The sequence below is a fragment of the Palaemon carinicauda genome, chromosome 13 (genome assembly GCF_036898095.1).
Source record: "Palaemon carinicauda isolate YSFRI2023 chromosome 13, ASM3689809v2, whole genome shotgun sequence".
Lineage (NCBI taxonomy): Eukaryota > Metazoa > Arthropoda > Malacostraca > Decapoda > Palaemonidae > Palaemon > Palaemon carinicauda.
In genome coordinates, this window is record NC_090737.1 from 26557961 (window position 1) to 26583561 (window position 25601).

The 25601-nt window shown below is 43.9% G+C and overlaps 1 protein-coding gene across 1 annotated transcript in view; it reads right to left on the minus strand.

Annotated features, from left to right (window-relative positions):
• The window catches only part of LOC137652236 (uncharacterized), a 352081-nt gene that overhangs the window by 179750 nt on the left and 146730 nt on the right, over positions 1 to 25601 (minus strand).

The following is a 25601-nucleotide window of genomic DNA, read 5'->3' on the forward strand; positions in this document are numbered from 1 at the left end:
TCAAGAAATGACTTTGACCACCCGCCAAATCAAGTAGGATGCGAAAGGCTTCTTAGCCTTCCGGACAACCCAAAAACAATAATAAAACATTTCAAGAGAAAGATTAAAAAGGTTATGGAATTAGGGAATTGTAGTGGTCGAGCCCTCACCACTACTGCACTCGTTGCTACGAATGGTCCCAGAGTGTAGCAGTTCTCGTAAAGAGACTGGACATTCTTAAGATAAAAGACGCGAACACTGATTTGCTTTTCCAATAGGTTGCGTCGAATATACTTTGCAGAGATCTATTTTGTTTAAAGGCCACGGAAGTTGCGACAGCTCTAACTTCGTGTGTCCTTACCTTCAGCAAAGCTTGGTCTTCCTCATTCAGATGGGAATGAGCTTCTCGTATTAACAGTCTGATAAAATAGGATAAAGCATTCTCTGACATAGGCAAAGATGGATTCTTAACCGAACACCATAAAGCTTCAGACGGGCCTCGTAAAGGTTTTTAAATAGAACTTAAGAGCTCTTACAGGACATAATACTCTTTCTAGTTCATTTCCAACCATACGATAAGTTTGGAATATCGAACGATATTGGTCAAGGCCGAGAAGGCAGCTCGTGTTTGGCTAGAAAACCAAGTTGTAGAACATGTAGCCGTTTCGGATGAGAATCCGATGTTCTTGCTGAAGGCATGAATCTCACTGACTCTTTTAGCTGTGGTTAAGCATATCAGGAAAAGAGTCTTAAAGGTGAGATCTTTCACGGAGGCTGATTGAAGCGGTTCGAACCTGTCTGACATAAGGAATCTTAGTACCACGTCTAAATTCCAACCAGGTGTAACCAAACGACGCTCCTTCGTGGTCTCAAAAGACTTAAGGAGGTCCTGTAGATCTTTATTGTTGGAAAGATCTAAGCCTCTGTGACGGAAGACTGATGCCAACATGCTTCTGTAACCCTTGATAGTGGGAGCTGAAAGAGATCGTTCTTTCCTCAGATATAAGAGAAAGTCAGCTATTTGAGTTACAGAGGTACTGGTCGAGGATACGGATACTGACTTGCACCAGTTTCGGAAGATTTCCCACTTCGATTGGTAGATTCTAAGGGTGGATGTTCTTCTTGCTCTAGCAAACGCTCTGGTTGCCTCCTTCGAAAAGCCTCTAGCTCTCGAGAGTCTTTCGATAGTCTGAAGGCAGTCAGACGAAGAGCGTGGAGGCCTTGGTGTACCTTCTTTACGCGTGGCTGACGTAGAAGGTCCACCCTTAGGGGATGTGTTCTGGGAACGTCTACTAGCCATCGAAGTACCTCGGTGAGTCATTCTCTCGCGGGCCAGAGGGAAGCAACTAGCGTCAACCTTGTCCCTTCGTGAGAGGCGAACTTCTGCAGTACCTTGTTGACAATCTTGAACGGAGGGAATGCATATAGATTTAGATGTGACCAATCTAGTAGAAAGGCATCTATATGAACTACTGCTGGGTCCGGGATAGGTGAGCAAACTATTGGGAGCCTCTTGGTCATCGAGGTTGCGAAGAGATCTATGGTTGGCTGGCCCCAGGTGGCCCAAAGTCTCTTGCATACATCCTTGTGGAGGGTCCATTCTGTTGGAATTATTTGTCCCTTCCGACTGAGACAATCTGCTATGACATTCAAGTTGCCTTGGATGAACCTCGTTACTAGTGAAAAGTCTAGACCTGTTGACCAGGTGAGGAGGTCCCTTGCGATCTCGTACCATGTCAGAGAGTAGGTCCCTCCTTGCTTGGAGATGTACGTCAAAGCCGTGTGTTGTCCGAGTTCACCTCCACCACTTTGCCTTGAAGGAGAGACCTGAAGCTTTTCCAGGTCAGACGTACTGCCAGTAGCTTCTTGCAGTTGAAATGTATTGTCCTTTGACTCGAGTTCCATAATCCCGAGCATTCCCTACCGTCTAAAGTCGCACCCCAGCCTACGTCCGATGCGTCCGAGAAGAGAACGTGGTTGGGAGTCTGAACAGTCAGGGGAAGACCCTTTCTAAGGTAGAAAAAGTCCTTTCACCAAGTCAGACCAGACTTTATCTTTCCGGAAACCGGGATCGAGACCGCTTCTAGCGTCTTGTCCTTTTTCCAGTGAAAAGCTAGATGGTATAGAAGAGGACAGAGGTGTAGTCTTCCTAGTGACACAAATTGAACCATGGATGACAGTGTCCTTACCAGACTCATCCACAGCCTGACAGGGCAGCGTTCCTTCTTCAGCATCTTCTGGATGGATAGCAGGGCTGGGGGTTGATCGTCTTGTTCAGCAACGTCCTCATCAGAGGTTCCTCATCCGAAACTGATGAGGAAACGGCAACGGAGTGGGCAACGTCTGACTCGCTGAATCCGGTCGCACTGGTGGATGCGTGACGGAGCCGGACACAATATCATGGTACTGCTGCACAGTCTGTGAACTGTCAACCATGGGGACGCGAGGAAGTACAGCGTCAACCTGAAACTGTCTAGACTGTCTGGGTTGTGCAGTCAACACCCTACCGGGTTGCTGAGGTTGACGCACTGCGTCACAACAAGTCACCTCTGCTGGTTGTTGAACGTCTTCCTAGTGACACACTGAACGTCAACAACCACCTCCGAGCGTCGCTTAACGTCAACGTGCGACTGGCAACCCACACTGGGTCGCATCGGTGGAGGAACCACCTCAACTGGCGGACGCGAGTAAGATACCTCAGCGTCAACAGGGCGCACAACCAACCGGTAGGAAGGTTGTTGGCCAGAAGGTTCTTCTCCGTATTAAGTCCTCTATCAAGGACACAAGCTTGGACTGCATGTCTTGCAGCAAAGCCCATTAGGGTCTACGGGAGCAGGTGTGGCAACAGACGGGGTTAGCGACTGAAGCGGAACCATTTACCATCCCTGGAAGCCTTGTTATGTGTGACATAATAGTACAGCAAACTTCAAAGGCTCGACAAAAGTTGAGAAGTTGACCTGTAAACAGAACTTCTCTCGTGTCCTATCAGACTCTCGCTCTATAAGCCAGATAAAAAGAAGGGAAATCAAAAAGCTGTATCCCTAAAACTCCTCCTGGTGCAAAAACCAGTCGCCTAGCCGACGTAACGCTCTCTAGGAGTGAGAGAGCACTAGCTTAACAACAACGGCTTCAAAGTAGCTAGGCCTAGTGTAAGTTCTGACGTGAGGCGAACGAGGAACAGCAGTTACAAGATCCGGACGAAGATCCTTAAAAAATCATCATGATTTAATTAAAGTCCATAGGAGGCTAAGCAGCTTAAGGCTCCTCTCCAAATGACAGAGTCCTCAAAGGAATATCAGTAGGAGGGAGAACAGCACTTTCTCATCTACAGGAACCTTGTCCGAGAAAAGCTAGGTTATCTCAGTGAGGGTCTCACTGGTGCCTAAGCAGCAGACCAGAAGGCAACGTTATGTAACTGCTTGACAGTCTGTGAACTGTCAAAAACTGGACTGTCAACCACAACAGGTGCGTGAGGACATACAGCACTGGTGCATTAGCAGCAGACCAGAAGGCAACGTTATGTAACTGCTTGACAGTCTGTGAGCTGGCAACAACCAAAGCTGTGTGGGGAAGCCTCAACTCCTGACTGACTAGTCTGCTGCGGGCGAGTGGCGGAAACCACAGTGGGTTGCGGAGGCTGACGCACCGTGTCAAAACCCGGCAGCTTAACTCCACCCTCCTGTTGTTGTGGTAGCACACGCACGTCAACGGGGTGCTCCGTGCATCTGTGGGAGTCAGCATGCGTCTGGCAGGGTCGACTGCGCATGGGTGGAGGAGCTCTCACAGCCAGAGTGTGGGAGCAGGCAGCCGCAGCGTCTGCTGGGCACACAACCGTGGCAGGTTGTAGGCAAACAGGTGCATCGTCAACCTTCTCCGCAGTCGGAGTGTGGGAGCAGGCAGCCTCAGCGTGAGCTGGGCGCACAACCGTGGCAGGTTGCGTTAACCTTCTCCGCACGAAACTCCTGCATAACCGCAGCTAACTGAGTCTGCATAGACTGCAGTAAAGACCACTTAGGGTCTACAAAAGCGGCAACAGACGGAGCTACTGTCCGTTGTGACTGAGGGTCTAAAACAGCGGGTGCGGCAACAGACGGAGTTAGTGCCTGTTGCGGTACCACCTTGCCTCTCTTGGGAGGTGTGCAGTCGTCGGATGACTGCAGCGAGTCCGAACTGACCCAGTGGCTACACCTGGGCCGTTGGACTTGCGCGGAAGGGACCGACTTGCACTTAATAAGCTGGGAGACCTTGGTCCAAGGTTTCTTACGAGAAACCTCTTCCGCAGACGAGAAGTAAATGGGCTCTCTCGTCTTTGTGTGGGTGGGGCGATCTTGGGTAGATACGCCCGAAACCACGGAGGGAAAAACGTCTGTTCGTTGATCAAGGCCTGACGAACCCATAAGTCATTCGACATTACTTCTCCCCTGGGCTTGGGAGCTTGCAAGAGGTCCCGGACTAGGTGAACGACAGGCACGAACAGACGAACCCTCGGACGCAACACTGTAACACTTTGCGCATATCACTTTATCACTTTGATTTTCTGTTTTGCACTTATTTCACAGAAATCGAAACTTTTACTGATTTCTACCTGAAACACGCAATCCTACCCTTCATTAAAAGGTAGTAATTGCGAAGTCGTATAATGCAACAGAAAACATATATAAAGATAAAGAATTCAGTGGCTGGGAAAGAGACTAAACACTAGATCAAATAAACTACGTTTACAAACTCTCACCGCACATAGCCTGGGAACAAGAATAAAACCCTAGAAACGTTTTACCTTCTTCCCCTACAGCGACTAGGGAGGAGAGTAAAACGAGAACAACGTTACCCGCTTGAACGAAACGTTTTTTCTCCTCTCTCTCCCTCCGTCTCTATCTCTCTCTTTCTCTCTAGATTTCGCACCTGAGAGAAGAGCCCAATTATATATAGCCAAAACATGATATTTGCTAAAGGAAAAAAAAAAAAAAAACTGAAAGGTTTTCCAAATAAAAAGTTCCTTTAATTTAGAATTTAAACCATTTAAGCTAAGAAAGAATGAACGAAACGCTAGAATCGGTTACTCTTACTGCAAAGTGAAACCGTGATACACTCTCTCTCTATCGTAACGATAGAGTGCATGTTGAACGTCCTGAACGCCAACAACTGCGTAGACTAAAAACTAAACGTTAGTTCATCTTTGAAAACAGTACGAGACTATCAAAGAAATTCTTTCATAAAACATTAAATTTAAAAAGTTTTAAATTCTTTAAAGGTTAAATACGATATAACGGGCTCAACGTTGATTAACTTCGGTTCCAAGTCAGGACCGCCTACTATCAGGAAAGGTCGCATATAAACAAAACATAAAAATTTATTTTTATATGTTTATAATAAAAGGAAAGTTAATCGAAGAGGCCTAATAAAGGCGGAGAGATATAAAATATAGATCTATAACGTGTTAAGCAAAATTACTAAAAACCTAAACACACTTCCGTCTAAGGGAAGGGTCGGCCATTTAAAAGTGAAAGCGAGTCCATACTCTCTTTGTCACCATTATTAAAACTATCCAAACCGAGTTCAAGTTTTGAAATGAAGATAAAACCCCTGCACAGCGAAAGCTCAAAACTGGAATAGTGTACTTCACCAAATAGTTGTGAAAACAAATCCAGTTAGTAACAGCGTATTTAGTAGGTCTTGCCAGTGGCACGACAGAGAGAAAATTGGTTCTGTGTTGACATCGAGTACTTAAGTACCTACTTGACAGATGGCGCTGTTGATGTACACCCCCACCTGTATGCCGATCGCTGGCGTATTCCGCCCGTAGGTTTTTCTGTCGGGCAGCAGAGCTGACAGCTATATGATCATCGGGTAAGTTTAATATTGAAAAAAATAAATTAAATAAATCTGGCGGGGACGCATAATAATACTTCACAGAAGGTGACAAAAAGACAAAGACAAAAATGTAGAGACATAGACGAGCCAAGGTTATTGCCATTAACCACCATATCTCATAGAGTACTAGAGGTCTAAGGCTACTATAAGTTTAGAAAACTACATTTTTAGTTTTAGGATATACATTGATATAATACTGTACAAGGCTTTGAGAGAGAAGCAATAAGAACATCAGAGGAGTTTCATAAAAAATACATTCCAGATATACTGTAATGGCATTCTTTTTCTTTTTAGACAGTTTTAGCAATAGATGCCTAAAACAGAAATAATAACAACAATCACAACACCAATAAACTATGAATACTGTACTGCATCCTTGTAGGATTTTTTCTTAGATAAAAATAGACAACATCTTGAAATACTGGTAATGTAAATACCATACACATCTAACATCTAAGCAAGTCCCCCTATCCCCATATACCATATCTCTGATAGGTATAAGATAAAAGCATCTCAAGTCAGAGCAAAATGAGACTAGAAAACATTAAGTAAATCTAAAATTTTACAATGCACAGTTGGACACAAGAATTCTTCGTACACCTCACTCTTAGGAAGTGCACCTTGTCACATCATTACTGAAAGGAGAATTCCTGTGTATAGACCTCCCAACCACAAATGCTATCCTTCCCTATGTTGTCTTGTTTGATTACTTGCTTGCAGTAAGTGTGTTTTTTGATAATTTACCACTTCATTTAACAGACTAGAGCTTCCATTTCATTCAAATTGTAAATTCTTAATACATTTTTTTCTTTATGCCCATTTCCCTTACTGATTACAACCTACAGTACAGGTACTTTAATTTTTATTGGCACTCCTGAGCGGCTGTGATGATGATCATCATCATTATGAAGTTCAGTGATGAAAATGGTGATGTATGATGATAAAAGATACGGTACTTGTGTCTAACTCAGGGACTAAAAATGAAATGTTTGAAAATCCCCAATAACAAAAGTTGAAAGCAAGCGTCATAATAGTATTTGACATTTTCTTTTTCAAGTCAGCCAATATAATTCACTGTTCACTTAGTACTTTATCATATCACTGATGATACATATATTGTATTGTTTTAAACTTTAGAGCAAGTAAATGAAAAACATGATAATGAAAAAATGGTTAATTTTCTCTTTGATAATGTAATAACAGTTCATTTTAAAATCAGCATATAATTAACAAACTCGAGAGGAGGATTTGAGGATTTAGTGATCATTCAAAGATATTTTAAGTTTTTACAAGATTCCTCAACAATCCAAAGAGTAACATTTCCTAATTATTAGTTTCACGAAATCTGAAAGTGAAAAGATTTATTTTACTGTATACTAAGTAAACAGTGACTAATGTATATAAAAAAAGTGTATCACATCACAGTATGTGAAATGTGTAAGATATTCGGTTTTGAAGGATACTCCGCAACATTCAAGTTAAAAGAAAAACCTAAATTAACATAGTGCAATATAATATTGTACATTGAAGATTCTGATGCTCTGAAATATTGCTCTATGCCATGCCATGCAATTTATCTCAAAAATTTTCTCTTTTTAAACTAAACTATTTACCAGAACTGCACTACGTCCCTGAAAAAAGAAAACTTGGATAATTCCTGTCATGCAAAAATTATATAAAACTAATTCTTATAAGAAAGCTGCTTAATTCAATACATATCTAAGATTCCCATATCTATTATGTTAGAAACAAGAACTACTCAACCTTGAAAATAAAAATAACAATTTCACCCAATTCTCCCACAACAACACAGCCATCTCTGCTATGTCTTATGCTGGTAGCCATACCACTCACATGGTCGAGCGACTGCTTATACCAAAGTATGGTGAAAGAAAGAATCACTACAACCAAGAACCACTACAAATGGGGAGATGGGTGGAAAATCCTATGAATTCCAAGTAAGTTCTGAAACAAGTATTTTATTTCTATATAAAAGTTAGCTTTATTTCAATAACCCTTGTCTGGAATTCACATTACTAACTACCATATCAATTTGGATGGAGGGATACTGGTAAATCAAACTTAAGCACAACTTATCTAATTAATGAAATAAAAAGAATTATCAACTGGTATCTTTCCCTTATAAACTATTCCACTTTTGAGCCAGTGAGCATAAGTGAAATATGTATCAATGTATATATGTATATTTCTAGGATCTTACTGTATTTCATGGTACAGTACTTTCCAGGATTTTGTATAATTCACCAGTATTTTCTAGGATTTTCTGGTGTTTTCAATTAATTTCCAGCATTCACTATTTTTTTCAAGAGGCTAAGAATTCTCTCAGTATGATTTAAATAGAGAGGGCTATACAGTTTATAAAATACTCTGTATGCTTCTATGAAACTGCCGTGAGCAGGAATTGCAACACAAAACTGAAAACAAAAATAACTGTACATAAAGATCCATAACCAAAAATAAATTAACTCCAAAAACCTAAACAAATAAAATTTCAAGGAAAAGAAACTGTCAGTGAGGTTTATGTCAGAGATGATGGTGTCAACAGTAGCCATAGTAGTCTAACTCGGCATCAAATCTAATTACATCAGGATTGGCAGCATCTAGGTTACAAAGACATTTGTCAGATGCCTTTGGTATAAAGCATAACACTGCCATTCATACCAATAAGCTGGCATCTACAGGTAGAAACTAGAGGCAATATCTCTCAGGTATTCACCCCAAAATCAACTTTGGACTTCGTAAGCATATGAGCAGCTTAAGGAGTCTCAGTTGCTATAAAGGGATTTTGACGATGGAAAAATCTATTTCTGGGTGAGGGACCTGTGTCGCCCAGTGAAATGCTCCTTATAGCACCATTTCTAAGGCATAAATATTACTAAATATACCAGAGAAAAAAGTTGCATGGAATGCCAGGAATATACCCAGCTCGCTCACCCTTGAAGGGTGTCGGTATAGTAACTGGGGCGTGTTAAAACCACTATCAGAGGTCCCTTATCAATTAGTCTTCTCCTTCCTCAACATCACCTGTTACTACGAGGTGCCGTTCTACGTCCGCCTACTGCCCGCTACTATGGCTACCCCCCCCACCACCAGCACCAGCACCACCACCACCACCACCACCACCATCACCACCACCACCACCACCACTACCACTACCCATGCTTCTCCCAAACTTCCTAGCTTAGCACCGTGATAGTCAACACACGTTCTTCTGTTCGAACCTTTATTTTGTGTTTAGTGAAGATGTCTGAGCTTCTGGAGACTCCTACTCCCACGTTAAGTATTGCAATTATCAATTTTGATGAGCTGAGGTAGCGACACTGTCTTGTTCTAAGACAAAGAGTAGTAAAGAGAAGAATCAAATTTTTCATTAGAAGTGGGACTAGGCTGTCTATGCCTTTCACTCACTTCAGTAAATCAGCTAAAGCAGACTTTCTATACCAAATTCTGTAATTTCCACTATTATCTCTGAATAAAACAAGCTATCAAGTAATACCAACTTGATGACATCTAGATAAAAAAAAAAATCCTATCAATTAGTCAGTACTATAACACATCTGCTTTTGTATGATGTATTTTTAGCATTTTATTTTCCCAATTCCTTGTGTTTATAATAGTGTTGTGTGATTTTTAGTCCTGTTTTTGTGTCCAAGAGAGCGAGAGATAGGGGTCCCCGTTTTCTGTTCGCAGTCACGAGTTACCCCTTTCTCTCGTTTTCTTTCTTTGCTCTGGTGGTTGAGCGGATTTCCCGTTTTCCGTTTTGTGCGTTCAACGGGTTCTCCCTCCCTCACCTCTCCCCCTCTGGGTGGATGATAACTTACGAGTTATTTATTTTTCGTGACTTTTCAATTGTTAGCGTTATTTTGGTCCGTGTTCGTCCTCTCCCCGTTACGGCTCGGGAGTAGTTTATGAACGTTTTCCACTCCGCCTTGAGTTCTACTCCGGCTTGAGGGATTCTCAATGACTTTCGTTCTATTGTTATATTTATATATTGTTTACTACATGGGACGGGCTTCATATTGTTTAGATACGACCCTCCGGTGGCCCTTACTGCGGTCTCAGGCCACGGCCATATCCACAATAGCCATTGTTATTACAATTGTGTTTTTATTCACAATAATTATTCAGGACCTTTCTTCTCCCTCCGGCCTCACCGGAGGTTGTAAATACGCTTTGCTATGATCTAAGCCTTAGCCTTTAGCTGAGGCTTGGCTTTTATATCTTCACAATTGAATTATTAGCCACAATTGAATTATTCAGGGTATCTCATTATCCTCCGGCGTCACCGGAGGTCGCCCATACACTTCACACTTATATTTGCCTTGCCTTTGGCTAAGACGGCATTATTCAGGACTTCTCATTACGCTCCGGCTTCACCGGAGGTCGCCCATACACTTAACACTTATATTTGCCTTGCCTTTAGCTAAGGCTGGTGTTTATATTTATTTTAAGGGCATGTCACTGCTTCCCCGACCCTCGCAGGTCGGCAGGTTGCTTTAAGTTATTTATCCTTATGTCATTAACAGACATTAGGTAAATTACAAATATACAAACATTTGGATATTATAGTGCCAACAATGGTTTTGGCCGAATAGCGATTTAAACGTTTGCGATTTAGTCTGTTAGTCTGTTAGTTTGTACTCGCCCCAGGAAGGCTCGATTTAGACTATATCCTTATTTATTGGTTACGTTGTCGTTATTCTTCGTTTTTGGTTATTACAATGACTAAAAATGAAAAAGATAAAGGGAAAAAAAAAAAAAAAAAAAAAAAAATAAAATAAAAACAATCAGTTTTATTTTACTTTCTTTATATTATTGTGTGATGTTAGCTTTTATTATGTAACCTTGAGAGTGAGAACATAAGGTGCTCGTTTATTAGCTCGAGTAAGGGAGGTGATTTTCCCGTTCTCCGTTTTTATACGTTCACGAGTTATTCAGGCCTCCTCTTATTATCAGAGTTGATGATAGTACGTTTAATGTTATACACGTTTTATTGATGTGGTTACTGTTAATATAGCTAACACTATTAGTAGGAACGTTGGTGTATGAGTCATTAATTGGGTTCGATTTATACCGACACCCTTAGCTCCGCCTTGAGTTATGTTTAGCTCCGCCTTGAGTTATACGCCGCTATAATGGATACTCATTGGGTGAGAACTAGTCAGATATTTGGAGTGCAACGGTGAAATCCGGCACTCAGACTCCGGCTGAGACCTTTTTGCACAAGAACCTTTGTCATGTTTGATCTCAATTACACCTTTCCGGCCCCTTTTTTCATCGAATCTCCGGCTACGCTGGAGATAACTCAAACATTCATTGAGGTTAATGGTATCGTACCGGTGACGGTCACGATCTCACGGGGACTAGCCTTTGCTACCGGATCTCCCATACAAACAGAGATCAAGCAGACGTCCAGAACCGGAGTTAACAATGTGATACCGATGAGGATTTCACAGTTTCATTATTACGGTCCCTTTTTCATCGAATATCCGGCTTCACTGGAGATAACACAGACATTCAGTTTTAGAGAATGTTATCGTACCGATGAGGATCACGTTTTCACGTTGCTGGACCTTTGTCACTGGTTCTCCGGTACAAACTGAGATCAATCAGACGATCAGAATCAGGGTATGAACCCTTTTTCATGAATTATCACAATATCGTCATTACGATTCTTTTTCATCGAATCTCCGGCTTAACCGGATATCGTACAGGCGATCAGCATTGAGGTTAATATTAGGTTTCCTCTGGTTCACGTTGTCACTATAACGGACCTTTGTTTGTACCGGGGATGGTTACCGGAGATCCGGTACAGTCGGAGATCACTCAGACCACGGGTGGCCAATCTTTTGTTTTACCTGTAAAAAAAAAAAAAAAAAAAAAAAAAAAAAAAAAAAAAAAAAATTATTATTTATGAACGTAACTATGCCTATATTTATGCATGTATTTAATTCTAACTATGTATAAATATGGATAAATATCCATACAACATCGTGTTCAAATAGAATTAAATTAATTATGCCTATATTTATGCATGTATTTAATTCTAACTATGTATAAATATGGATAGATATCCATACAACATCGTGTTCAAATAGAATTAAATTAATTATGCCTATATTTATGCATGTATTTAATTCTAACTATGTATAAATATGGATAAATATCCATACAACATCGTGTTCAAGTAGAATTAAATTAATTATGCCTATATTTATGCATATTCAATCCTAACTGTCTAAATATGGCTAAATATCCATACAACATAGTGTTCAAATAGAAATACATTAATTATGCCTATATTTATGCATAGTCAATTCTAACTATGTCTAGATATGGATAAATATCCATACAACATAGTGTTCATATAGAAATAAATTTCCACCCAGTGGCGAATGCGCCAACAGTGTCACATTTCATGAATACAAGTGTCGCACTATACCCCAGAAGATAATACATTAAATAACTTGTCTTTAAAATGGCTTTTTAAGAGTATACAGCTGATCCCAGCCTGTGAATAGGATCGCTAACCAAAGTTCAAGGAACATCCAGACTTATGTCCCCTTTGTGTTACAGAAGGTTCGCCTGCATGGTTCCCATCAGGATGATGATGATTCTCTCTGGCCTGCAAAGAGAGGCTCTCCACCCTTGGGTATCGAAGTTGGGAAGGAATGCTCCATCTAGAGGTCCCTATCTCCTCGGAGTGTCCTCTCTAAGGTTGGACAACGACCCCATGGACGGGCAGGTATGTGGGGATGAGTTTTGAGCCTTCAGCTTTGCAATTACCTACGTCACCGACCTAGGACCATTAAAGGATCCTAATGTTCATGTTACCCTGCATAAACGGTGACGGCTAAAAGCAACACATTCTAAGGAAATCCAAGGGGCTATGAAGAGCTCTAAGGTATGGTGGTGAGTCAGTGCCGTTCAGGAACTCGGATATAGGTGGTACCATAAATCTGGAGGGCATAGACGTCCTCCCTCTGGGGGACCTAGATTTTACTCCCAGGTACTAGAATTCCCATTCAACGGATTCGTTCGATTGAAAGAGATTGCCTTGGTTAGATTAGACAAGGTACCGAAGGTAACGGTATTATTTCCTAAAGGGCAGGCCCGATCTGTCTGGACCAGGATGTTGTCAGCCTGGGGGGTACGATAATTCCAGGCTCTGCCCTTCCAGTTCGACCTACACGTTTGTTGGTCTGATCGGGTCAGTTGTGGGAAGTACGTTCTGTCTGAGACCTCTATCAGACAGGAATTGATAGTCGGTTTCCCACTCGTCATCACAGCCTTCCTCTGGTTCGACGATTTTGTATCTGACCCCCCATCATCAGGTGGTCTACCTCACTGATTCCCCAGGTACACAGCCCAACTCCGTTGGGATGTTTTGCCTGCATGCAGCCCTAGATCCGAACCCTCAGGCTCCTTTCATGGACACCAGAGAGGAAGATACAGGAGTAGAAGACAGTCCCGACATCAAGGCGGACCTAGGAAAAAGGGGGCTCGGAGAAGGGAAGGACCTAGATTCACTCCCTCACAACGCGGTGGTCATGGTAGAGGGAAGACTTTACCACTTTCGTGACCATTGGACTCGGTCTGTGGGATCATAGCATAGTCTCTAACGGTTTGAGATGAAAATGGCCTCAAGGTCCTCCTCCTCCGCCAGTGACCTTCTCCCAGAAATACACTCCCGTCCTGAAAGAGTACACCACAGGGTTACTTAAGAAAAAGCAATCAAACGACTATCTCTTAGGTATGGACCTTACTTCCCCGTGGGACCGTCACCACCTCTGTCGATCTTACCGACCGCTATTAGCTTGCGCCTATAGCTCGAAACTTCTCTTCTTATCTGGGTTTTCACCTAAGCAGGAAAGCCTTTGTGTTCAAGACATGACCTTCGGCCTCAACATTGATCCCAGGATATTCACGAAACTGGGAGAGGCAGTGTTAGATCAACTCAGGAACCAAGAGATACAGATCATTGCTTATCTGGCCGGTTGGCTCATTTGGGCCCGGCCGGCCATAGAAGGTAACAGAGCTACGAAGGAATTTCTTCGGTCGATCGACAACCTGTGATTTCGGGTCAATCTCCATAAGTCTCGCCTGCGACCATCAGGCCACTTAGAATGGTTAGCCATTCAGTGGGACCTTTCGAAGCACACGTTGTCTCTCCCTTCCAAAAGTAAGAGGAATAGGTTCCAAGATCAAGAATTTCTCAAGCACAAACAGGTGTCCAAAGAGCCTAGAAAGTATCCTCGGCCTTTCCCAATTCACTTCAGTAACAGATCTCCTAATAAAAGCCAAACTCAAGACATCAATCGATTTTGGAGAAAGAGAGCTACAGTACCTATAAGAAGACAAGGTCTCGAAGATCCCCTCTGTCGGGAAAATGAGACTACGCCCATGGTCCGAACCGAAGAACCTCTCCAAAGCGGTTCCTCTACAATTCCCACCTCCACAAGTGACATTCCATTCAGCCGTGTCTCTAAGTGGATGGGGGGATTTCTCCGAACATCAGATGTTTCAGGTTCTTGGTCACTAGCCATGAAACAGTCCCATATCAATGTTCTCGAAGCCATGGCAGTGTTCTTGACCCTGAAGAGAGAGACTCCTCCGAGGTCGACCCACATCAGAGTAGTGTCAGACAGCACAGACGAGGTACACTACGGAAACGGGAGGATCCAAGTCACCCAACCTGAATCAGGTCCTGGTCACTTTCTTCGCCTGGGCAACAGAAAAGAACTGGTTCCTGTCAGCACCTCACCTAGCGGGAGGCCAGGGTGTGAGAACGGCCTCACTATCCAGGACGAGTTCCCTGGAGTCAGAATTTCACTCCGGTGGATACTCAGGTTCGTTCCAGGCATCCAGGTAGATCTATTCACATCTCAGATCAATCACAAACTTCCTTGTTATGTGACCCCAATCCTGGACCCTCGGGCCCATGCCATGGACGCATTACCCCGGGATTGGAACCATTAGAGGAAGATTTCCCTATCTCTCCCAGTGAATCTTCTAAAAACTTTAACACCGACTGCGCTCCTTCCGGGGCGCAGTGGTTTTAGTACCACCTCACTGCCCAAGAACAGTTGGTTTCCTCTCCTCCTCGAGTGGAAACTCCGTCCCATCCGGATTCCGTTCCTCAAACTGACCCGAGTATTCCAAACTCACTGTGTCGGATTATTCAAGGATGTCCAAAACCCTAACTTTGTGGACTACAGGAAGTTGGCAGCTCGTAGAGACTCGAACATTGAACCGGAAAACGATTTCTTCATCGAATCAGTCAAAAGGGACTCGACAATTCGCCAATATGATTCGGCCGTTAACCCCCAAAATAGGTGGTCCCCTTGGAAAGTTATTCCTCTTCTCCAAGATACTTTTCTATGTCCGGTCACCACTCTCAGGGCCTTTTTAGCCACGACTGCTACCCGATCGTCTGGCCCCTTGTTTATCAGGGAACAAGGAGGTACCATTCCCATACGTGGTATTAGGCTATAGATCCTATACTTCGTTTGACAAGCCAATCCGGGATCATTTCCCCCAGAAGATGGACTTTGATGACCTTATAAAGTTCACGGGTTGGGAATCTCCTATGGCTTCAAACTTACAGGCTCTTAAATACCCAACAGTTGCAGCTGGGAGCCGTATCTCTCCCCAGTGATCTTTTGTTCTTCCTTTCATCCATCTCTTTTCTTCTCCCTCCTACCCGCCACTCGCACCACGACGCCGCTTCCTTGGTAGTTCGTTAGCCCTAAGTTTATTACATATTAGGTTATGTTTGTAACTATTATTGTTTACCGTTGTTACAGGGTTGGGATATTCTTAGCCATGTCAGTTTTGTAGCATGTTTCCTCTGATACTCGGAGGCTTCCCTGTTATCATGTTTGTTTACCTTAATTATTTATGATTTTCTTTACATGGTGTTGTTTCTCTCCCCTCATTAAATTAGTTATTGTTGGGCTTGGAAGGCATTCTCTGGTACATTTTCACCCAGCGCCACAGATCGACCCAGAAAAGGGATTTTGACGAAGGAAAAATCTATTTCTGGGGAGAGACCTGTGGCGCCCGGTGAAACCCTTCCCCTTTATTTTACACAATCCCACCCTTTCCTTTCCAAGCCATCATGGCCAATACAGAAGGATGTTGTTCAGATGGCGCTCGCGTCGTGGCGTGGGTGGTGTGGCGATGGTGGTTGGCAAGGGCCTTTGTATCGGCCCATCCCTTTGACGAAGGAATTAACTAAATGGAAGACAACCTGTGAATAGTGGATTTCACGCGCCTTTGCTTTATACACGACACCCTAAAGGTGCTCGCGCGAGGGTTGTAACCTCAGCATTCCATGCTTTTATCTTTCTCTGGTATAATTGGAAGGTTTTATCAGAAAAGGTATATAAGAAGGACTCTTTTCACCGGGTGCCACAGGTCTCTCCCCAGAAATAGATTTTTCCTTCGTCAAAATCCCTTTTTTAGCATTTTATTTTCCCAATTCCTTGTGTTTATCCGTCTGTGAGTAATATTTCCATAGTTTGGCCACTCTAAAGCTAATCCTCAACAAAATTATAAATATTGTGAGACTTTTATTTACAAAATACATTCTCATCTGAAGGACAATTAAGGATATAACATGTGCATGTGTAGGTGGAATCATAATCTTAAGACATATTACCTAGCATCTGTATAGGAGGAAGACATCCCAGATTTCACACATTTTCTAATTTAATTTTTAGCATCAATTTATAGGGATAAAAAAATAAAAACCAATATCCACTACCTGGCCTACTTCTGATGCAGAAAGCAAAAATAAAACTGCAAGGAAATAAGCAGCACATCAGAAGCCTGATCTGAATTACTAGCAAAAATTCCCTTCTTCCTGTATTTAAGTTTCTTTTTCTTACATATCTTAAAAATACACCATCCTAGCTTTATTTAGGACTGTAAATTCAGTACAACTATTCTCTATATTGCATTGTTCATCTCTACAGACATGGCATAGGGTATGTGGATCAACACTCTCTGATAGCAGACATCAGTACTAGATTTGCACTTTGAGCAACAGCAAGTTCTAGTAAACTTTTTGTAGATGAGATATACTTATGATATCGAGGAACAACGCATATAAAAAAAACAAACTAAACATGTTATTTTCATTAGTAAAATAAATTTTTGAATATACTTACCCGATAATCATGTAGCTGTCAACTCCGTTGCCAGACAGAAATCTACAGACGGGATACGCCAGCGATCGCTATACAAGAGGGGGGTGTACTCACCAGCGCCATCTGTGGTCAGGTACTCCAGTACTTCTTGACAACACCACCTCAATTTTTTCCTCGGTCCACTGGTTCTCTATGGGGAGGAAGGGTGGGTCAATTAAATCATGATTATCGGGTAAGTATATTCAAAAATTTATTTTACTAATGAAAATAACATTTTTCAATATTAATCTTACCCGATAATCATGTAGCTGATTCACACCCAGGGAGGTGGGTGAAAACCAGTGTACATGTTAATCAAGAAGCTAAGTATCCCGTATTTCATTTTATCAGTTATTCAAAATAACAAATGAAATTATAAGTACCTGGTAAGGAAGTCGACTTGAACCATTACTCTGCCTTTAATAAGTTCGTCTTCCTTACTGAGCGCAGCGGTCCTCTTAGGAGGCTGAACAACTCTTAGGTGCTGAAGTATAAAGGGCTGCAACCCATACTAAAGGACCTCATCACAACCTCTAACCTAGGCGCTTCTCAAGAAAGAATTGACCACCCGCCAAATCAACTAGGATGCGGAAGGCTTCTTAGCCTACCGTACAACCCAAACCAACAATAAAAGCATTCAAGAGAAAGGTTAAAAAGGTTATGGGATTATGGGAATGTAGTGGCTGAGCCCTCACCTACTACTGCACTCGCTGCTACGAATGGTCCCAGGGTGTAGCAGTTCTCGTAAAGAGACTGGACATCTTTGAGATAGAATGATGCAAACACTGACTTGCTCCTCCAATAGGTTGCATCCATAATACTCTGCAGAGAACGGTTCTGTTTGAAGGCCACTGAAGTAGCCACAGCTCTCACTTCATGTGTCCTTACCTTCAGCAAAGCAAGGTCTTCATCCTTCATGTGAGAATGAGCTTCTCTAATCAGAAGCCTTATGTAATAAGAAACTGCGTTCTTAGACATAGGCAGCGAAGGTTTCTTAATAGCACACCATAAGGCCTCTGATTGTCCTCGCAAGGGTTTTGACTTTTTAAGATAGTACTTAAGAGCTCTGACAGGGCAAAGTACTCTCTCCCGTTCGTTACCCACCAAGTTGGAAAGGCTAGGAATATCGAACGATTTAGGCCAAGGACGTGAAGGAAGCTCATTTTTTGCCAAAAAACCGAGCTGTAAGGAACATGTAGCCGTTTCCGATGTGAAACCTATGTTCCTGCTGAAGGCGTGAACCTCACTTACTCTTTTGGCTGTTGCAAGGCAGACGAGGAAAAGAGTTTTGAGAGTGAGGTCTTTGAAAGAGGCTGACTGGAGAGGTTCAAATCTAGATGACATAAGGAACCTTAGGACTACGTCTAGATTCCAGCCTGGAGTGGACAACCGACGTTCTTTAGAGGTCTCAAAAGACCTAAGGATGTCCTGCAGATCTTTGTTGGAGGAAAGATCCAAGCCTCTGTGACGGAAAACCGCTGCCAACATACTTCTGTACCCCTTGATCGTAGGAGCTGATAGAGATCTAACATTCCTAAGATGTAACAGGAAGTCAGCAACTTGGGTTACAGTGGTACTGGTAGAGGAAACTGCATTGGTTCTGCACCAGCTACGGAAGACTTCCCACTTAGATTGATAGACTCTGCGAGTGGATATCCTCCTTGCTCTGGCAATCGCTCTGGCTGCCTCCTTCGAAAAGCCTCTAGCTCTAGAGAGTCTTTCGATAGTCTGAAGGCAGTCAGACGAAGAGCGTGGAGGCTTGGGTGTACCTTCTTTACGTGAGGTTGACGTAGAAGGTCCACTCTTAGAGGGAGAGTCCTGGGAACGTCGACCAGCCATTGCAGTACCTCTGTGAACCATTCTCTTGCAGGCCAAAGGGGAGCAACCAGCGTCAGCCGTGTCCCTTCGTGAGAGACGAACTTCTGAAGAACCCTGTTGATGATCTTGAACGGCGGGAATGCATACAGGTCGAGGTGGGACCAATCCAGCAGAAAAGCATCCACGTGAACTGCTGCCGGGTCTGGAATCGGGGAACAGTACAATGGGAGCCTCTTGGTCATCGAGGTAGCGAACAGATCTATAGTTGGCTGACCCCACAGGGCCCAAAGTCTGCTGCACACGTTCTTGTGAAGGGTCCATTCTGTGGGGATGACTTGACCCTTCCTGCTGAGGCGATCTGCCGAGACATTCATATCGCCCTGAATGAACCTCGTTACCAGCGAGAGCTTTCGACTTTTTGACCAAATGAGGAGGTCCCTTGCGATCTCGAACAGCTTCCTCGAATGAGTCCCTCCCTGCTTGGAGATGTACGCCAAGGCTGTGGTGTTGTCGGAGTTCACCTCCACCACCTTGTTTAGCAGGAGGGACTTGAAGTTCCTTAAGGCCAGATGAACTGCCAACAACTCCTTGCAATTGATGTGAAGCGTTTCCTGTTCCTGGTTCCATGTCCCCGAGCATTCCTGTCCGTCCAATGTCGCGCCCCAGCCCGAGTCTGATGCGTCCGAGTAGAGATGAAGGTCGGGGGTCTGAACAGCTAATGAGAGACCCTCCTTGAGAAGAATGTTGTTCTTCCACCACGTTAGAGTAGCCCTCATCTCTTTGGAAACAGGAATAGAGACCGCCTCGAGCGTCATATCCTTGTTCCAGTGAGCTGCTAGATGGTACTGAAGGGGGCGGAGGTGGAGTCTCCCTAACTCGATGAACAGGGCTAACGATGACAGAGTCCCTGTTAGACTCATCCACTGCCTCACTGAGCATCGGTTCTTCTTCAGCATGCTCAGGATGCACTCTAGGGCTTGGTTGATTCTTGGGGCCGACGGAAAAGCCCGAAAAGCTCGACTCTGAATCTCCATTCCCAGGTAAACGATGGTTTGGGAAGGAACGAGGTGGGACTTCTCTAAATTGACCAAGAGACCCAGTTCCTTGGTCAAATCCAAAGTCCATCTGAGACTCTCCAGACAGCGACGACTTGTGGGGGCTCTTAAAAGCCAGTCGTCTAAATAAAGGGAGGCTCTGATGTCTGCCAAGTGAAGGAATTTCGCAATATTCCTCATCAGTCGCGTACACACAAGGGGTGCCGTGCTTAGGCCAAAGCACAGGGCTTGGAATTGGTACACAACCTCTCCAAAGACGAATCTCAGAAAAGGTTGGGAGTCTGGATGGATGGGAACGTGAAAGTAGGCGTCTTTCAGATCCAACGAGACCATCCAGTCCTCCTGCCTGACCGCTGCTAGGACCGACTTCGTCGTCTCCATAGTGAACGTCTGCTTGGTGACATAAGCATTGAGCGCACTGACGTCCAGCACCGGTCTCCAACCTCCTGTCTTCTTGGCCACCAGGAAGAGACGGTTGTAAAAGCCCGGGGATTGATGGTCCCGGACTATCACCACTGCCTCCTTCTGTAACAGGAGCGACACCTCTTGATGTAACGCTAGCCTCTTGTCCTTCTCCTTGTAGTTGGGAGAGAGGTTGATGGGAGATGTGGTCAGAGGGGGATTGCGGCAGAACGGAATTCTGTAACCCTCCCTTAGCCACTTGACAGACTGAGCGTCTGCACCTCTTCTTTCCCAGGCTTGCCAGAAGGTCTTGAGTCTGGCTCCTACAGCTGTCTGGAGAGGAGGGAAGTCAAAGCTTGCTTTTCGTGGACTTGGCACCTTTCTTGGACTTGCCCCTGTGACTGTCTCCACGGGAACTTCCTCGGCTGGGGGCTCTGCCACGAAAGGGCGGAATGAATCTGGTAGCAGGTGTATCAGCTATAGGGGTGCGGTAAGATCTCGGCACTGAAGGTACGATTTTAGCCTTACGTGCTGAAGAGGCCATGAGGTCATGCGTATCTTTCTGGATAAGAGCCGCAGCCATCTCCTTGATTAGCTCCTCCGGAAACAGGAACTTGGAGAGAGGAGCAAACATCAACTGTGACCTCTGGCAAGGGGTGATACCAGTAGATAAGTAGGAGCATAGATGTTCCCTTTTCTTGAGGACTCCTGAGACAAAAATAGAAGCAAGTTCGCCAGAACCATCGCGAATTGCTCTGTCCATACATGACATGATCAGCATGGCCGAGTCTTTGTCAGAAGGGGCAGTCTTCTTGCTCAAGGCCCCAGGCACCAATCGAGGAAATTAAAAATTTCGAAGGCGCGAAAGACTCCCTTCAACAAGTGGTCCAGATCAGAAAAAGTCCAGCAGACCTTGGAGCGTCTCATAGCCGACCTACGGGGAGAGTCAACCAAACTTGAGAAGTCGGCCTGGGCAGAGGCAGGGACCCCCAAGCCTGGTTCCTCTCCCGTGGCATACCAGACGCCCAACTTAGAAGCCAGCTTAGGAGGAGGAAACACAAAAGATGTCCTTCCCAGTTGCTGCTTGGACTGCAACCAATCCCCTAAAACCCTCAAAGCTCTCTTTGATGATCTGGCGAGGACAAGCTTGGTGTAGGCAGACGTAATAGGCTGCATGCCTAGAGAAAACTCGGATGGGGGAGAACGAGGGGTTGCAGAAACGAAGTGTTCAGGGTATAACTCTCTGAACAGAGTCAGGACCTTACGAAAGTCTAATGAAGGTGGCGACGACTTGTGTTCCTCCACATCAGAAGAAGGATCATCCAGGTGAGCAGCTTCATCCTCAGAAACCTCATCTCCTGAGAGTTGAGAAGCGAGAGGTAACGGTATAGCGGCATGCTGAATGGCTGAATCCTGTAGAACGGGTGCATGCGCACTTGCGGATCCATCATCACGCCTCTGCTGAAGAGGATGAGGGCTGGCAATGACAAAGTCATGAGGCTGAGGTGAAGGAGGTTCTGCGGAGGTCTGAGGAGCAAGCGTGGTCAGAAGCGAATGCTGTAAGGCATGAGGCTCATGCTGCATGGTATGCGGTTCGAGTTGAATGGGAAGAGGCTCATGCTGCGAAGAATGCGGCTGCTGCATGCGTTGAGGAGGCTGCCTCATGGCATGAGGTTCCTGCCTCAAGGGTTGCGTCTGCCTCAAGGGTTGAGGAGGTTGCTGCGCAGAGAGAGGCTCTTGCCTCAAGGTTGAGGCGGTTGCCGCATAGCATGAGGCTGCTGCCTCATGGGTGGAGGAGGTTGCCGCAACGCATGAGGCTCCTGCCTCATGGGTGGAGGAGGTTGCCGCAACGCATGAGGCTCCTGCCTCAAGGATTGAGGAGGTTGCCGCATAGCAAGAGGCTCCTGCCTCAAGGTAAGAGGAGGTTGCTGCATAGCGCTGGTACCTGGCAACTCCCAATGCGGCAGCTCACGCATGGAGGCAGGAGGAGCCTCAACATCATACGTCTGGCAGGGTGGACTGCGCAGAGGTGGAGGAGCGCTCGCAGGAGGAGGTGTGCTAACCTTCTCTGCCTGAAACTCCTGCATCAAAACCGCAAGCTGAGACTGCATTGTCTGCAGCATAGACAACTTGGGATCAACAGAAGTTGGCTGCCTCATAGCATGAGGTTCAGCAGAGGCCTGTTGAGGCATCGCCTTACCTCTCTTAGGAGGTGTGCAGTCATCAGATGACTGCGGCGAGTCCGAACTGGCCCAGTGGCTACACCTGGGCCGTTGGACTCGCTCGGCTGGGACCTTACGTTTAAGAGGTCGTGAGACCTGGGTCCAGCGTTTCCTCCTGGAAACATCTTCCGCAGACGAGGAATTTAAGGGCTCAATCGTCTGGGAGTGGAAGTGACGATCTCTATCAGATACGCCCGCAACCACTGAGGATACAACTGTGCGCCGATCAAGGCCTGCCGAACCCTTTTGCCCTTCGACTTTGCTTCTCCCCTGGGCTTGGGAGCTTGCAAGAGGTCCCGGACTGGGAGGACGACTGGCACGCACAGAAGTATCCTCATGCGCAACACTGACACTGACACTAGGCACAGCACTGGCACTAACACTTCCCACTGCACTTTTCACTTTAAGTTCCTTGACATCTGCCAAGAGAAGATTGTGGTCACTCACTAAAGACTCCACCTTATCAACTAGAGCCTGAATGGCACGTAACATATCCGACATATCAGGCTGAGCACTCGTAATAGGTTCGGGGGTCACCACCACAGGGGAAGGAAAAGGTTGAGGATCATGGGGGGAGGAATAAACCAAAGAGCGAGAAGAACTCCTCCTAACTCTCTCCCTCTCTAACCTAGTCGTATACTTGAGGAATTCATTAAAATCGAATTCCGAAAGCCCAGCACATTCCCCACATCGATCTTCCAACTGACAGGATTTTCCCCTACAGTCGGAACAAACGGTGTGAGGATCAACCGAGGCCTTCGGAAGACGCCTAGTACAAGTCCTAACACTACATCGTCTTTGTCTAGGAGCTTGAGAGTGGTCGGACATCTTGAATTTAGAGAACAGTCAAGGGGGAATTCCAAAGTAAAGCAAAGATCGTTAACCAATAAATCAATTTAATTCCAAAAGCTATCTAAGCTAAGGGAAAAGCTTCCTGTATAGCGAAGGCTAAAATTTTAGAGCAATACTTCACCAAAACCGTGAACAAAGACTCCAAAAACAACAGCGTATCCATGTAGGTCTTGCCGGCGGCACGACAGAGGAAAAATTGAGGTGGTGTTGTCAAGAAGTACTGGAGTACCTGACCACAGATGGCGCTGGTGAGTACACCCCCCTCTTGTATAGCGATCGCTGGCGTATCCCGTCCGTAGATTTCTGTCGGGCAACGGAGTTGACAGCTACATGATTATCGGGTAAGATTAATATTGAAAAATGCTAAGGATAAGGTTAAAAAACAACAAAAGGGCAGTGTTTTTCGTTAGTTGACGCAAAGAAACTGAGGTAGCTAGATGTGTGGTAATTCTGCCATGGTAGTGGTTTGGCTGTTGTGACGAATGATGCAAAGTGGTTGTTTCTATTTTAAGGTAAAGAAATTCTCCCCTCTAAAGGTAATAGCAATGTGGATTCCAGGTAAGGGTCACTGAAAAAGTTACACCACACTTTGTATTTTGATTTTCAAACATGGAGAAATCACGTCATTATATTTAGGAAAATATCTTAATTTCTTCAGAAAATATCTTAATTTCTCAAATGTTTCTTATCAAGCAAAATATTATCTTACCTAAGTCATAGCTGCTTGGTCTCCATACAGGATCTAACTATCAAAAAAAGCTAAAGCCAAGGCTATCAGCATTGATTTCAGGTAGCTATGGTTAACTGGTTTGTCTAACCTAGTGAGACCTCTCCAAATACCTGGTCAATTTGTCTCGTTTATGCCTTACAGAATAACTATCAGTAGAATTATATCTTTGTCACTCATAAAATAATGAGTTGCTATAGTATGACTGAGAAAATTTTTCCAAATCTACAAGAGCCATTTGCCATGTGTGACTTATGAATCTTCTTCATGGCAACCATCAAGATACCTTTAGGCAATGGTTAAAAGAGAAGACAGTTTCAACTAACTGCCAGAATATAAAAAGCACAGGATGGTATTCTAAGTCCAATAAGTCAGACTCAAACCTGAATGATGATGTTCCTTCAAAGGCTAATAAGATTATACAGAATTGAAAATCTCACATTCTAAGGTGGTGCTGTCCAAGATTAATTTCCAAAATATCAAAAGATGAAAATGTGAGAGTACCTTACCGCAATCTATATTTTATGGATATGATCAAATATTGCTCAATGCATTAAGAATATATAAAGTACCTCTTTTAAAACCGAGACATATCAAACTAGTACTATATTTGGAAAAAGGGTTGAGGACAGCAAGAAAGAGAGTTTACAACTAGTAAGATAGCTGGTTGAAAACAGTAGGTAGTATAGTATGGAAAACTTTAAAATCAGAAGATTGAGGTAGCATTATAATTCACACATACCCTTAAAGAAAAGACTATGTACCATAGGAAGCCTTTAAGAAATGATGAAACTGGCTTGTTTGATAGATGATGCCAACCATATATACTCGTACATTATCCATAAGCATGCACTGAGATTCAATATGCGTTAGGATCATCCTACTAAGGTACTATATAGCAATACAGCTAGTCATGTGATTAAGAAAGAAAACAAGACTTGCTTGTCCATGTCACCACATAATTCACATACAAGGGAGAAAAGTGGAAGATATTCAACGTATCTCTCATGAAAGTAAATGCTCCTGGTCTTTCTGCTTCCCTCAAAACTATCACTAAGAGTTTGGAAGTGATAAGATTGTTGAAGTGATCTTCCAGCCCTCAAGCAAGATTTTACATCTACATCACTGAATATATTAAAATGACTTACACCTATTTACATCAAAAGCGGTATGACATCATGACCTGTACATAAGCTCTAGTATGATGCCAATCCCTCTACAGCATTGAAAATCAGAATTTGGGATCGGTCAATTTAAAGCTAGTTTTAGCCCCAAGTAGAAAAGGACAAAAATTCAAAAGAGATTTCCTGAAACACTAGTACTGGTAATGGTTTCCATAAAAAATCCGAAAGGATAAAAAATCTTTTGAACTATGTGTCTGACAAAACAAACTTTCTTAATGGTACAGTATGTTGTTTGCAGTAAGTATACATCAACAATTTTTCAGAGGAAAATAAACTTG